The 16,046-nt window shown below is 45.5% G+C and overlaps 1 protein-coding gene across 13 annotated transcripts in view; it reads left to right on the forward strand.

Annotated features, from left to right (window-relative positions):
• Positions 1-16,046, forward strand: part of LOC117523394 (regulating synaptic membrane exocytosis protein 1-like) — a 343,959-nt gene that overhangs the window by 60,392 nt on the left and 267,521 nt on the right. The gene's annotated exons all lie outside the window — the stretch shown is intronic.

Below are 16,046 nucleotides of genomic sequence, written 5' to 3' on the forward strand. Positions count from 1 at the left end.
TGTTATTTTTTAATGGACTGCTCAAAGAAATTGCCCCTTGTGGGGTTAATAAAGTTGTTGATTGATTGATTAATATTAAGATAGGGATTTTCCCATTTTCCAAGATTTTTTTTTTTTTTTACTTTGTCCTTTGACCTATGACCTTTAAAACTGAATTAGTTCTTGCCTGTCAGGATATGAATCGTCAGTAAAAATTTCACAACAATATATGCAAAAGTGTGGGCTCCAGCCTGTTCACAAACAGACAAACAACAAATGGGCAATAACATAACTAATATAAACTTAACCTTAACATAACTTAACTTAATAACTTCGTTGGCAGGGTTATGTTATATATATATTAGTATAAATACTGTTGTTTGTTAATAATTCTGAAAACAGACTAAAGTAAGAATATAACCTCCTTGGAGTAGTAAAAAAAAAACAAAACAGGTCTGTTTATATGACACTATAAGTCAGAAGTACATCTTGTACACAAAAATGGCCTGAAATTTGCACGGCTGAAGAAACATCACAAACACAGAACTTTTAATTCTATTATACTGGAAGGCTGAAGCTGAAGGCTTTATGGAGCATTCAGCACAGTCTGGATTAAATCACTGTCAGATTGTGGATCAGTGTGGGATCAGTTCTTCAGCTGTGATGCAGTACTTTGTTATTGATTGTGACAACAATCCTTCTGAACAAACTATGAATCTCACCTTGGTGGCATGTCCTTTAAGTACAACAGTGTTATTTAGTGATGTTGGACATACAATACTGAGGAAACTATCACTCACAGTCCAAGTTGAAATAATGATTGCTGGAGGTAAAATCATATTAAAAAAAAGTATCACTAAACTCACTGCACAGGTAAGCAGACTCCTACGTTTCTGGATTAGCTCATCTGTTACTACTGCACAACCCTCGTACCAACAAATTCAGCTCAAAGATGAATTTAAAAAAATCCAATGGAAGGACAAATCAAGAAAAGACAAACTGAACAAAATAATAATCACAACATAGACCACATTGTGCACAACCATATATTCTTTCTGTTTGTTCATGCATGCTTCTATTATTGTAAATTCTTTGCTCATGAATCGCTGCTCACATCTATCATTTTTTTGTCAAATTACTAGCAAGGTAGTACATTTTACAGAGTTAAATTTACTCCACCATGATTATATTTGGTGCCATTCTAAATAGAGTTGTGTCAACTGTACACAGACTGAAATCAACACTGTAACAGTAAAAAAATAAATAAATAAATAAATAAAAATAATGCAATGCTAAATACCCTCGGCCGTATGAGCATTGTCTTCTTTATAATTTGCAGTTGTTTAATTAATTATTAAGATCCTGTTGTCTTACGTACAATTTGTACATGTTCAATAAAGTCCCTCTATCAATCAATAAATCAATCAATCATGAACAATATTCATGTTTTAACAGCATCTGCAGGAGGGCGTTTTCAGTTTTAGAAGTGTTTATTTCTTGCTGGCTTTATATAATATATGATAAAGGTGTTATATTTAGCCAAAAGCAAAGCGAAGTTAGCAGCTAGCGACACCAGAAATGGACATCACCGCACTAATGTCCACGAGATTATACCATAAAAATAGAAACAGAATGTGATTTTTTTTTAAACTTCTTAAAATAGGTCAAGGTTAGCCATCTTGAACTTGTTCAACGTCTGTATCCCAAGAATGTTCCCTGTGAATTTGAAGTCTCTGGCAGTAATAGGACTGGATTTATGCTGAGCACGTACGTACGTACATAAGGATGGATGGACAAAAAGCCTTCGCAGTATCCAATGACCTCAGGTAATTACTTATTTGAACTGAATAATTTGATTTATTGCTATGATAGTCATTTTCACTGCATGATAAAGTTTCTATAACTCAATTTGGAGTGGGGGTGGTGGTGGCTTAGTGGTTAGCACTGTTGCTTCACAGCAAGAAGGTCCTGGATCAATTCCCATCTGGTCCTTTCTGTATGGTGTTTTCGTGTCTGTGTGGGTTCCCTCTGGGGGCTCCGGTTTCCTCCCACTCCCAAAGACATGAAGGTTAGGTGAACTGTGATTCTAAATTCACTGTGTGTGTGTGGTGTGTGCGCGCACGCATGTGAGACTGTGACTGAGTTTGCCTGTCTGTATGTGGCCCTATCTGGTTGTTAAGTGTGATGTAACACATCATGTGATTTTCAACATCCGGGTCCAAACCAAAAAGACGTGCTGTCATTAACATTGAGAACTGCACTGAGACGCTCTGATCAGGCTGCACTTAAACCGTAGCACATGGACAACAGCATTAACATCACAACATAAAAAACTCTCCTGGATATTTCAACTGGGTTTTTAGATGTTACTGCGTTCATTTTATGTAAAAATGCCAGAAGCTCAGATCCGTTATTTTCAATGGGAGTTACTGTGAGCTGCAATCGCTTCCCGTTCATGTCATTCACGGGGAAATTGAATTAAAGTTGCACTTTAACGTCCTGTTTATTGTCCTTTACAACACTGTTTGTCATCTTTGTTCCAGAGTAATATATATAAGATGTCTGAAATTCGGTATGCGTTTATTAAATTCCACGCAGGTTAAACGGAGCAGACACGGATCATTGGTAATATTTGTTTTCAGGGTCTCATGGATGCAGTCTCTTATTAACGTGATGTTGTTGTTGTTGTTATTCATTCGGCTGCTCCCGGTTTTGTTCGGGGTCGCCACAGCGGATACAAGTATTACGCCGGCTGCCCTTCCTGATGCAACTCCAGTTTTACCTGGAGAAACACACACAGCCGCCGGTGTTCCAGAGAGGTCTCCCATCCAAGTACTAACCAGATCCTGCTCTGCTTAGCTTCTGAGATCTGACGGGATCAGACTGACACAGAGCAGAACGACTGCCTCTTATTAACATGATGAAAAGCATAAAAAATTACATTTTAGTAGTACAGTGGAACCTTGATTTATGAGTTTAATTTGTTCCATGACCAAGCTTGTAAGCCAATTTGCTCATATTTCAAATGAATTTCCCTCATTCAAAATAACTAAAATAATTAGAATCCGTTCCAGCCTTGTTAAACAACCCTCGAATCAGTCTAAATTATGAAAAAATATTTTTTTTTATTAACAAACAGACATGTATTGTTGGGAAAGTGTCATGACACGGACCCACAACAGGGGGCGTAAATGAACGGACAATGAAAGAGTCAAATATGAACACTTTACTGTTGTGAAAAGCACAACCAAACACAGCTGATTACAGAATAAGTACAATAGTCAATTAGCAAAGGTGACGTGTGGGCAGGCTCGAGGATAGAAGATGTCTGTCCTGAGAAGAACCGGAACCACACGATTTCCTCCGCCGCCGAACCCGGAGAATACTGGAGCCACCAAATCCCGAACACCCCAGGTGGCCACTGTCTCCGCGTGTCGGATCTGGTACTGCTCCTAAGGTAGACGATATCTCGGCAACGAGGTGGAGATGACGTCCGGTCTTTATGGAGTGGGATGATGAAGTGTAGATGGGTGACAGCTGTCAAGAGATAATGAGTGACAGCTGTCACCCCCGGCTGTGTCCGTGGCGGCAGCGCCCTCTCGTGCCTGAAGCCCGCACTTCAGGCAGGACGCCCTCTGGTGGTGGGCCAGCAGTACCTCCTCTTCTGGCGGCCCACACAACAGGACCCCCCCCCTCAACGGGCGCCTCCTGGCGTCCGACCAGGCTTGTCCGGGTGACGGCGGTAGAAATCGGCCAGGAGGGCCGGGTCCAGGATGAAGCTCCTCTTCACCCAGGAGCGTTCTTCGGGTCCATACCCCTCCCAGTCCACCAAATACTGGAAACCCCGGCCCATCCGACGGACGTCCAGGAGCCGGCGCACTGTCCAAGCCGGCTCCCCGTCGATGATCCGGGCAGGAGGCGGCGCCGGTCCAGGAGCACAGAGAGGTGAGGTGCGGTGGGGTTTGATTTTTGACACGTGAAAAACCGGGTGGATCCGCAGTGAAGCTGGGAGTCGGAGCTTCACTGCGGCAGGACTGAGGATTTTGAGGATTTCATATGGTCCAATGTACCTGTCCTTGAGCTTCGGAGAGTCCACCTGGAGGGGGATGTCCTTCGTGGAAAGCCACACCTCCTGCCCGGGCTGGTAAGCAGGGGCCGGGGACCGCCGGCGGTCTGCATGGGTCTTCGCCCTCGTCCAGGCCTTTAACAAGGCAGAACGGGCGGAGCGCCACACCCGACGGCACTTCCGCAGGTGGGCCTGGACCGAGGGCACACCGACCTCTCCCTCCACCACGGGAAACAACAGGGGCTGATACCCCAAACACACCTCAAATGGGGAGAGGCCAGTGGCAGAGGACACCTGGCTGTTATGTGCGTACTCGATCCAGGCCAGATGTTCACTCCATGCCATCGGGTGGGCGGACATCACACAGCGCAAGGCTTGCTCCAATTCCTGATTGGCCCGTTCTGCCTGTCCATTGGTCTGCGGGTGATACCCGGACGAGAGGCTCACAGTGGCCCCCAGTTCCCGGCAGAAGCTCCTCCAGATGTGTGAGGAAAACTGGGGACCACGATCAGAGACGATGTCGGTAGGTATCCCATGCAGACGGACGACGTGGTGGACCAGGAGGTTTGCAGTCTCCTGGGCCGTGGGGAGCTTCGGGAGGGCCACGAAGTGGGCCGCCTTGGAGAACCGGTCCACTATCGTGAAGATGGTTGTCATGCCCTGGGATGGCGGGAGGCCCGTGACAAAATCCAGACCGATGTGGGACCAGGGGCGATGAGGCACAGGAAGTGGCTGAAGAAGTCCCTGTGCCTTCTGGTGGTCTGCCTTGCCCCTGGCACAGGTGGTGCAGGCCTGGATATATTCCCGGACGTCGGCCTCCAGGGACGCCCACCAGAAGCGCTGCCGGACCACTGCCACGGTCCGTCGCACCCCCGGATGACAGGAGAGCTTAGAACCGTGACAGAAATCCAAGACAGCAGCTCTTGCCTCTGGTGGGACGTAGAGTCTGTTCTTCGGCCCTGTTCCGGGGTCCGGGCTCTGTGCCAGGGCCTCCCGGACGGTCTTCTCCACGTCCCAGGTGAGGGTGGCCACGATAGTGGACTCCGGAATGATGGGCTCCGGTGGATCCGACAGCTCAGTCTTGACTTCATCTTCATGCACCCGGGACAAGGCATCCGATCTCTGGTTCTTGGTCCCGGGGCGGTAGGTGATCCGGAAGTCAAAACGCCCGAAGAACAGTGACCAGCGGGCTTGTCTGGGGTTCAGCCGCCTGGCGGTCCTGATATACTCCAGGTTCCGATGGTCAGTGAAAACCGTGAGCGGCACAGACGCTCCCTCCAACAGGTGTCTCCACTCCTCAAGAGCCTCTTTCACCGCAAGGAGTTCTCGATTGCCGACGTCATAGTTCCGTTCAGCTGGGGTCAACCTGCGGGAAAAATAGACACACGGGTGAAGGACCTTATCGGTCTCTCCGCTCTGGGATAGCACGGCTCCTATCCCTGAGTCAGAGGCGTCCACTTCGACCACAAACTGGCGGCCAAGGTCGGGCTGCACCAGCACTGGTGCAGTCGAGAACCATCGTTTCAACTCCTTGAATGCGGCTTCGCACCGATCCGACCAGGTAAAGGGGACTTTAGGAGAGGTCAGGGCTGTCAGGGGGCTAACTACCTGGCTATAGCCCTTTATGAACCTCCTGTAGAAATTTGCAAAGCCGAGGAACTGTTGCAGCTTCCTCCGGCTTGTAGGTTGGGGCCAATCTCTCACCGCCGCAACCTTGGCCGGATCAGGGGCGACGGAGTTAGAGGAGATGATAAACCCCAGGAAGGACAAAGAAGCGCGGTGAAACTCACACTTCACACCCTTCACAAACAGCCGGTTCTCCAACAACCGCTGCAGGACCTGACGTACATGCTGGACATGAGTCTCAGGGTCTGGGGAAAAGATGAGAATATCGTCCAGATATACGAAGATGAATCGGTGCAGGAAGTCCCGCAAGACATCGTTTACCAAAGCTTGGAACGTTGCAGGGGCGTTAGTGAGGCCGAACGGCATGACCAGGTACTCAAAGTGACCTAACGGGGTGTTAAATGCCGTCTTCCATTCGTCTCCCTTCCGGACCCGAACCAGGTGATACGCATTCCGAAGATCCAATTTTGTAAAGATTTGGCTCCATGCAGGGGGGTGAACACGGAATCCGACAAGGGCAATGGGTATCGATTGTGAACCGTAATCTCATTCAGCCCCCTGTAATCGATGCATGGACGGAGTCCGCCATCTTTCTTGCCCACAAAAAAGAAACCTGCACCCATCGGGGAGGTGGAATTTCGGATCAACCCGGCAGCTAATGAGTCCCGGATGTAGGTCTCCATTGATTCGCGTTCAGGTCGTGAGAGGTTGTACAGCCTGCTGGACGGGAACTCCACGCCTGGTATCAAATCAATGGCACAATCGTACGGATGGTGCGGAGGAAGGGTGAGTGCCAGATCCTTGCTGAAGACGTCAGCAAGACCGTGGTACTCAACCGGCACCGCTGTCAGATTGGGAGGGACTTGACCTCCTCCTTAGCCTGTAAACCGGGAGGAACCGAGGATCCTAAACACACCCGATGGCAGGTTTCGCTCCACTGAACCACCACCCCAGACAGCCAATCAATCCAGGGATTGTGTTTCAACATCCAAGGGAAGCCCAAAATCACGCGGGAGGTAGAAGGAGTCACAAAAAAGTCGATCTCCTCCCGATGATTCCCAGACACTACCAGAGTTACTGGTTGTGTCTTGTGCGTGATTAAAGGGAGAAGGGTGCCATCTAGTGCCCGCACCTGCAATGGTGAAGGAAGCGCCACCAGAGGGAGCCCTGCTTCCCTAGCCCATCTGCTATCCAGCAGATTCCCTTCTGACCCCGTGTCCACCAGTGCTGGGGCTTGAAGGGTTAAATCCCCACTCAGGATTGTAACTGGGAGTCGTGTGGCAATACGTGTGTGTCCCACGTGCATGTTATGACCCCCCTTTAGCCCAGTCTCTAAAGGCGAGTGTTGTCGTTTTGGCCGTTTGGGGCAGTTTCTCTGTATATGCTCCTTTGAGCTGCAGAAAAAGCACTCCCCGTGGACCAGCCTCCTCATTCTGTCATTTGATCTCATATTGGCCCTGCGTGTTTCCCTAGCAACACCAGCAGGGGGTGCTGTTGCCCCACGGAGTGCTGCGGCTGTGGAGCGTGGGGAGGGCTGAACCTTTTCAGACCCAGAAGGGAGAGGGACGGCGCGTGCCCGGTCACGTCCTTCATCTCGCTCCCGACGGCGTTCCTCTAACCGATTGTCTAACCGTATAACAAGATCAATAAGTCCATCCAAATCCCGCGGTTTGTCCTTGGCCACCAGGTGCTCCTTCAGGACCGACGACAGTCCGTTTATGAAGGCGGCGCGGAGCGCAGCGTTATTCCAGCCGGACCTCGCAACCGCAATGCGGAAGTCGACTGCATAAACAGCTGCGCGCCGGCGTCCCTGTCTCATTGACAGCAGCACAGTTGAAGCGGTCTCTCCTCTATTAGGGTGATCAAACACTGTTTTGAACTCCCTCACAAACCCAGTGTACGTATGAAGGAGCCGTGAATTTTGCTCCCAAAGCGCCGTAGCCCAAGCGCGTGCCTCTCCTCGAAGCAGATTAATTACATAAGCTACTTTACTAGCATCAGACGCGTACATGACGGGACGTTGTGCAAAGACGAGCGAACACTGCATGAGAAAATCCGCGCACGTCTCCACACAACCTCCGTACGGCTCTGGGGGGCTTATGTATGCTTCAGGGGATGGTTGGAGGGGTTGTTGAACGACCAGTGGAACATTTATATCCTGCACAGGGTCGGCAGGAGGAGGAGCTGCAGCAGCGCCCTGAGCGCTCGCTGCCACCTGTGCGGAGAGAGCCTCCACCCTGCGGTTCAGGAGGATGTTTTGCTCGGTCATCTGATCCAACCGAGCCGTAAAGGTGGTGAGGATGTGCTGCAACTCACCAATCACGCCTCCTGCAGACGCCTGTGCACCCTGCTCTCCCATTGGCCGTTCAATGGCTGGGTGACGCCGCTCGGAGTCCATGACGCTGGCCGAGATATGCTGTTGGGAAAGTGTCGTGACACGGACCCACAACAGGGGACGTAAATGAACGGACAATGAAAGAGTCAAATATGAACACTTTACTGTTGTGAAAAGCACAACCAAACACAGCTGATTACAGAATAAGTACAATAGTCAATTAGCAAAGGTGACGTGTGGGCAGGCTCGAGGATAGAAGACGTCTGTCCTGAGAAGAACCGGAACCACACAATTTCCTCCGCCGCCGAACCCGGAGAATACTGGAGCCGCCAAATCTCGAACACCCCAGGTGGCCACTGTCTCCGCGTGTCGGATCTGGTACTGCTCCTAAGGTAGACGATATCTCGGCAACGAAGTGGAGATGACGTCCGGTCTTTATGGAGTGGGATGATGAAGTGTAGATGGGTGACAGCTGTCAAGAGATAATGAGTGACAGCTGTCACCCCCGGCTGTGTCCGTGGCGGCAGCGCCCTCTCGTGCCTGAAGCCCGCACTTCAGGCAGGACACCCTCTGGTGGTGGGCCAGCAGTACCTCCTCTTCTGGCGGCCCACACAACGTGTATATTTTACCTGTGTATAATAAATATATAAAGTAAAAGAAAAAAGTTTTATTAAGTGTTCTTACGTTAGAAACAGACAAATGCGGTTAGCGGAGGCAAGGAAGGGAGGGACAGAGGTTTGCGCACACTGTAAATATAAACTAAACTTAAACTGTAGATCCTTAAAAGGATCATACAGATATAACTTTAATTGTAAACTTGCAGGTCTTTAGACCTGGAAGCAGATTTATCACGTGATGCGTTATGTCAGAGCTTAACAACCGGATAATAAACTGGCATATATCTAGGCTGTACCCCAGTTGTCGCAAAGGCCACAGGCAGGTTTGAACCCATGACCTTCTCGCTGTGAGGCAACAGTGCTAACCACTAAGCCACTGTGCTACCGCCAAATATGGCTGTGACTGTTATTTATGGGGATGTAATGTATAAGGGTGACTGTATTGTTGGTTTGTTGGGAATAATTTTAGTCTAATGTCAAAATGATACAGCCAGTCCAAAAATCTGCTTTTTGGTGTGTGTTTCTGTGTATGGCTGGTGATGTAGCATGGAATAAATTTGTTTTGTACAACAAATATGCCTGGTTGTTAATAAATAAAAGTATACATAAAAGTTCACAAAGGAGTTTGTCCCATGCTCATATGGTAACCCTATACACTAAGAATGTAGGTGGATAAAGGTTAGCTTGCATTGACTGATTTTCTGATTTTGATAGCTCAGATAGTTTTTGTTTTAATTCTTCCCATGGCAGTTTCACAGTCACTTCTGCTGCACATCAAGGATATGTTCTGAGTCCACACAAGTACTTGCATAGACTAGATGTTGGGTAGAGTTGTGGAAACCAGTGCCTCAGGTGTCGTTGTTGGCAAGGAATGGTTTACTGGCTTTGACTTTGCAAATAATTCTTTTTGAAATCTTTGCATACCCTGATTGCAGCACTTGAGAATCTGAGTGAGGAGTTGGGATTGAGGGTTTTCAGTTGTCTAGGATCAAAACTAAGATCCAATCTTTCACTGACTTCCAGGACTCCACCATCAGAAGTGTACCTGTATACGGTTCAAGTCTCAAATTTACAGAGACTCATCTCTGCTTTTGAGATTGAGAGATATCTGGGAAAAGTTTATGGAGTCATAAGCTAGCTGGATAGAGGTGTTTGGCAATGCCAATATCTTTGCAGGAGGATGAAAGTCCAAGTCTTTAGGGATATTGGATCCAAACTGAAGGGTCCTGTCTTACTGTATTATTGTGACTTGGATGTTAACCAGTGACCTTTAAGACAACAACTGGATTTCTGTACTTGGTCTCCTTGGAGAATCATTTGGTGCTACTGGAATAATGACTTTGTGTCAGTTGAACGGTTACTTGATCTTGGTATAAACTGTGAGATTTCAGCAGTCTCATATGTTCACTGCAAGCCGCACTGTGCAACATGGTTGTATTTAACTTCAACAATACTCCAAATTTGAAGCTTGCAGACTGTGTGATATAACACAGATTGGACAACAAACAAACAAAAAAGCAAAAATCTATGGACACAGGCTAGATTGCGTCTGCTTTTGTCAGATATAGAAACACACTCCGTGTGCACTTTTTTCATATGTGATTTTTTTTGTTTTTAATGAAAAGACAGATCCACAGCTTGGCTGTAATTTTCTGCCAAGGGCAAACAGGCTAAACTGCATCAGTTATAAGCTGCATTTCTAGACGTGTCGTAAAAGTTCAAACGTCTTATATTTTTTCTGAGGCTGTCTTTGGTCACAAGAGCATGACAACGGCTGTTCTTGAACATTTCGCACAGTGCAACGTAAGATGACCATTGTCAGAGCTGTAACCAAAGGTAACAACATGTTTCTTTCATGATGTTAATCCTTCATCTGGTACAGCTCGAAATCACAGAGGGTATACCCAGGGGTGGTCCTGAAGGCGGGCCGACCGGGCAGCCGCTTGAACCCTCGTGCGCATGCGTGAGTTTTTCCACGCCTGTCGGTGACGTCATTCGTCTGTGAGCACTCCTTGTGGGAGGAGTCATCCAGCCCCTCGTCGGAATTCCTTTGTCTGAGAAGTTGCTGAGAGACTGGCGCTTTGTTTGATCAGAATTTTTTCTAAACCTGTGAGACACATCGAAGTGGACACGGTTTGAAAACTTAAGCTGGTTTTCAGTGAAAATTTTAACGGCTGATGAGAGATTTTGAGGTGATACTGTTGCTTTAAGGACTTCCCACGGTGAAAGACGTGCGGACGGGTCCGCGCGTCGGGATGCAGCCGGCGCGGTGCGGCAGCACAGGAAAAACACCTCCGTGTTGATAACCATTTGTAAAATCCAGGCGGCTTTTGATGGCTTTCAGTGGAGTGAGTATATGAGAAATTGTTTAACAGCTGGACATGTTCCAACTTGTCCTTAAGGCTTCCAACAGAGGTGTTTTTCCTGTGGTGGAGCATCGCGGCGGCTGCGAGCCGACGCTGCAATCCGCCGCACGTCTTTCATTAAAAAAAATCTCCTTTAACAGTGGAATATCCAGATAAAATGCTGAAACCGACTTCTTCTGAAACTTCTCTGTTCTCTCACGACGTCCTGGATCAATAGAGCCTGAAATGTGGAGGTTTTTCAGCTTGAAACAGGCTGACGACGGCACCTGAGAGCGCTGCGCGACGTCCCGCTTCGTGGGAAGTCCTTAAAGTGACAGTATCACCTCAAAATCTCTCATCAGCCGTTAAAATTTTCACCGAAAACCAGCTTAATTTTTCGAACCATGTCCACTTCGATGTGTCTCACAGGTTTAGAAAAAATTTTGATCAATTCCGACGAGGGGCTGGACGACTCCTCCCACAAGGAGTGCTCACAGGTGAATGACGTCACCGACAGGCGTGGAAAAACTCACGCATGCACACAAGGGTTCAAGCATGTCTGACGTAAAAACATATGAATGAAATCCATATAGTTTTTGAAAAAATAAAAAGGACCTATACTTTATTGACAGACCTCGTATGTATTGATTTACGTACTCCCGCAGCTTCACAGTACTTTAAACAGTGTGGACGCTAAGCGTCCACAGAGTTTAATAGCAAAGCAAAGACTGCAGCGAAACGAGACGAGTCATTGGATAAATGCTGGGTTTTGTTCCGCCCATCGGACGCTCAGCGTGTCTGGGGTTCTATGGGGCAGTGGGCTGGCCTCAGCTGGCCCGGGCGCTCAGCTTCTGCATGATGATTGGATGATCTGTCTGAGGCTGATTTATTGTGTGTGTGTGTGTGTGTGTGTCAGAGGCGATTGCTAAGACTGCAAGGGAAGCTCAGCTTCCCCTAAAATGTCAAAAAATAAGTGATCAAATATATACTGTTGTGTGTAGATATCACTGACTAAATATGCGCTACAACGCGCTCAGCTTTTGTTCAGAATCAGCTTCTTATCAGTGGTAACGACGCGGCTTTCCTCTCACTCATTCCCGCAGCTTCACAGTGCTTTAAACAGTGTGGTCTATTGGGCAGTGGGCTGGCCTGAATGCTCAGCTTCTGCATGATGATTGGATGATCTGTCTGAGGCTGAATCCCTTTTTGATTGACAGCGAAATGAGCGAATCAGCGATCTTTAGGTGTAAACATCCGTGGGAGCATTTTTAATTTTCATTCTGTTCTGAGTTGAACCGGAGACTTTCCTAATCCTTTTAATGGGATTTTCTTTGTTAAAAACGACTAGTGACAAATCAAGCTTCTATTTCTGGTGTGTATTTTGTAGCTGCTTGTGTTTGGAGACTGACTTCTATCACTCTTTCTGACTTCTATCACAGTTTCTGTCCCTACCGAGCAGCAGGTGCTGCTGAGCTCCTTCACCGTCACAAAGCACTCACAGGCGGACAAACTTCACACTAGCCTCGCGCCAGTCCCAGCTAGAGAGCTAGCTAGGTAGCAAGCTGCACATAATGGCAGACAATTTGAATGTTGTGGACCGGATTTTGGTGAAGCCATTTGATAGTCTTCCTTACGAAGAAGCCATGGCTGCTGTCATGGCTTCAGCTCTCAATGGTTTGCAGGCCAAAGTTAAAGCAATAGCCCCCAGTGCAATGTTTGTGCATTGCTATGCACACAGACTGAATCTGGTTCTGTCTCAGGGGGCTAAATGCTTATCTGAGTGCAGAATATTTTTTGCATCACTCTCTGGGTTTGCCACATTTTTCTCAAAATCCACAAAGTGGATGTCTTTTCTTGAGTCTGCAGGCTGCTCAAGGTTGCCCAGAAATGCTCCTACTCGATGGAATTTCACATCACGGATAGTGAGCACTGTGGCAAACAATTATGATGCCTCCTACAAACTTTTGTATATAGACTGTTTTCCTCTTACTTCTTTTGCACTTCTTGTTATTTATGACAAATTATCGTGGTTTGCCATTTTTGCCTTTAAAGAGTGTTAACTTCTTCACTTGTTGCTTCCTGTTACTTATGATACACAATAGTGTTTATTTCTTCTTATGTGTACAGTAATGGGTATAGAATTTACCTCTGTCGTTAGTTCATTTATTTATGATACATGATTGCGCTTTACCATTTTTGCCACTTTAATGTATAGTTTTTTTGTACATTTTTTGTCACTTCATGGTATTCTGTAATATACAGATTGTTTTTCTTTTGTTATTTATATGGTGCGACTTTAATGGAGGTTTAAGTCTTGTTCATTATGGTGACTGGTACTCTATGATAATGCAAAGTGCACTCTGTTGGTAAAACTGAATGACTTGTGCAATATTTTGCCCATCAGGTGATGCTGTAGTGCAGTTGTGCTTTCTTAAATACCTGTACTGTACACAGTTGTAATGTGAAGTCACTGAGTCTTTTGTTTTTTTTATGTTCAAAAACTTTATTGAAGTAATTATTGTTTATCTTTGTGTTTGTTATTGCAGTAGACATTAAAACCAGAAATTTGTTCTTGAAAATAGCTGTTGTGAGTTAATTTGTGGGATTGTGGGTGTTCTGGACGAAGTTAGTGTTTTCATGGGTGGTGGGGCGGAGGTGGTGGCCATGTTAGTGTGCGCGGAGGGGGGGGGGGGGGGGCGCACGCAGGGGGTTTCGCCCGGGGAGTGAATCACTCTAGGACCACCACTGGGTATACCGGACTTTAGGGCGAGCCAGGTGAGAAGCATCACTTGTATTGTGAGGGAGCCTCAGCTATGACATTTTTGGTCATGTGGTGCATTTACCTGGGCATGATCCAACATGCAGGAAAGGGACAAAAGGACACCCATATTTTAGACGTAGATGTATTTTAACTGCTGTTAAAGATTGGCACTGTTGCCAGTGTGCTTACTCAGGTGTTGATGAGGTTCAGCCTTGGGGTGACTCATGTTGTGATTTAGTGCTATATAAATAAATTGAATTGAACTAATTACTTGAAATGTTAATATTCTAAATATCCCCTGTGTACAAGCATTAGGCCTCCTTTTTTTTTTACCTTGTCCTGTGATTTTTTTGAAAACTTTTTCCCTCACAGTTAAATAAAATTTTCCTTGCCTATCATTCAATCATTTCACCCATTTTGGACCAACTTAGATCCAATATCTTTGAGTTTCTCACGGGTCACATTTTGGTGTTTTCCCTTCTTCTGTTTTTATTCTCTTTATTACGTACTTTGTCTATGGCTATGTTCTCTGCATAGGCCTTGCGTAAGCCTAATATCCTGTCATCGTAGTTATTCAAATTCTTCAGTTGCAGACATCATGTGATCACTGTGCATTCGTTGAGGCAAAATATTTATTTACAGATTTTTTTTAACATCTGCTACCAAACATTTGTTGGTTGGTTCGTTTGGCTCTGTGGCTTTAGAATGAATGAGCTGTAAAACAAACAAATGTGCTGTTTTAAACATTATCTCATTATCCATTTTTTGAGATAAATCTCAAAAATTTGAATGAGAACTGTAGTTGCAGAAGTTTCTTTGGAAATTGTAAGTTTTCAATTGTAGTTGAAATATGAAAATCACCACAGTAGGAGACATTTTTGAAGATGTTTTTGAATGACAATAACACTTCATCATGTATGATTTTAATGGCTTTGTGCTACTAAGGCCCTCTTTACACACAACAAATGGCTGTAAGTCTGTTGTGTGGTTTAAAATGCTCCCAGTCCAGTGGCCCTTGTCCATGTTGTCTCACGTAGAGTTTGTGTGCAACAGATGTCACATTTCCAGAGATCTGCCACTTTTTTACATATATGCTGGATTTTGAGCAGTTTGCTGTCATATTTCACATTCAGGGAGAGCAAGAGAGAGAGAGAAGACAAGAGTGGACAAAACGAGTTAAATATTAAATGATTATTTTTTTCACACTCTTCAGTTTAGATTTATCTTGTGTGGGTGTGCGCTTCTCCATCATTCAGCTAAATCTTCAGAAAAATGACACCACTGGACAAATAACACATTTCACTGGACTTTCTTTGGCTGAAAAACAACTGACAGCCATGAAAAATAAAAAAAAAACTGATTTAAAAATAAAAAAACATTGCAGGGACTGAAAAAAAGTCACATGATTGTTGTTCTCTTCGGAGAACTGACTTTTTTGTCATCTTTTGACCAGAGCCCCACACAATGCTTTGTGAGTCAAACTCTGGATTATACCATTCATGGAAGAAAGGACAAAACTGTGGTGAGTCCAAAATGAACTTAATAGTAAAATGTTCCACGCGAGGTGTTTCAGACAGGTGCTGTCTGGTGCACGACAGTGAAAAAAAAAATATGGAAAACAGGTGCAGCTTTATTCTTCATGGCGATCACTTTGGTTTGTGAGAGGATACAGGTAAGACCTTATAAGGTCCTGACAGTAGCTGAGCACCTCTTTGGCATCATGTGGTGTTCGATGCTATTTCATGACCACACAAGGATTGTCAGACAGAACCCATCCCTGTGTGAAGGGGGTTTAAGTGTGTTTTAAATTTGCATTTTCTTTTTTTAAGTAATTGCCATGTAATGCTGTTGTGCGAAATCAAAGACCTACTCTTAATTATATTATTTTTGCATGAGAGCAGCATACAGTGAAAACTAATTACACTATCTGAACTTCCCTATGTAATGTGTATACATAATGTAGTTTTCCATTAAATTTTATATTAAAAAGCCTCATGCTAGTTTTGCTGCTTAAATTTAATTTGAAAAGATTTCATCTAAGTAAAGAGAGCAACACAGTGACATCACAGGAGTGCAAAAAATTATGAGATAAGTGTAATGATAAATAATTGTCTTCTTATTCCATTAATTAGAAATTGTATGCTGTTCCTATGGTGAACTTCTTAAAGCTTCTTGAAATTATGTCTATATGGGGATGTCTAAGTTAAGTAACAACATGACCCCATGAATGCATCGTTGTTACAAATTGTTGGGCTCAAAATAACTGGTAGACTCAGTGTTGCCACCTAGTGCCACATTTATTTGATTTATTTATTAG

Source organism: Thalassophryne amazonica, chromosome 13, assembly GCF_902500255.1.
Source record: "Thalassophryne amazonica chromosome 13, fThaAma1.1, whole genome shotgun sequence".
Lineage (NCBI taxonomy): Eukaryota > Metazoa > Chordata > Actinopteri > Batrachoidiformes > Batrachoididae > Thalassophryne > Thalassophryne amazonica.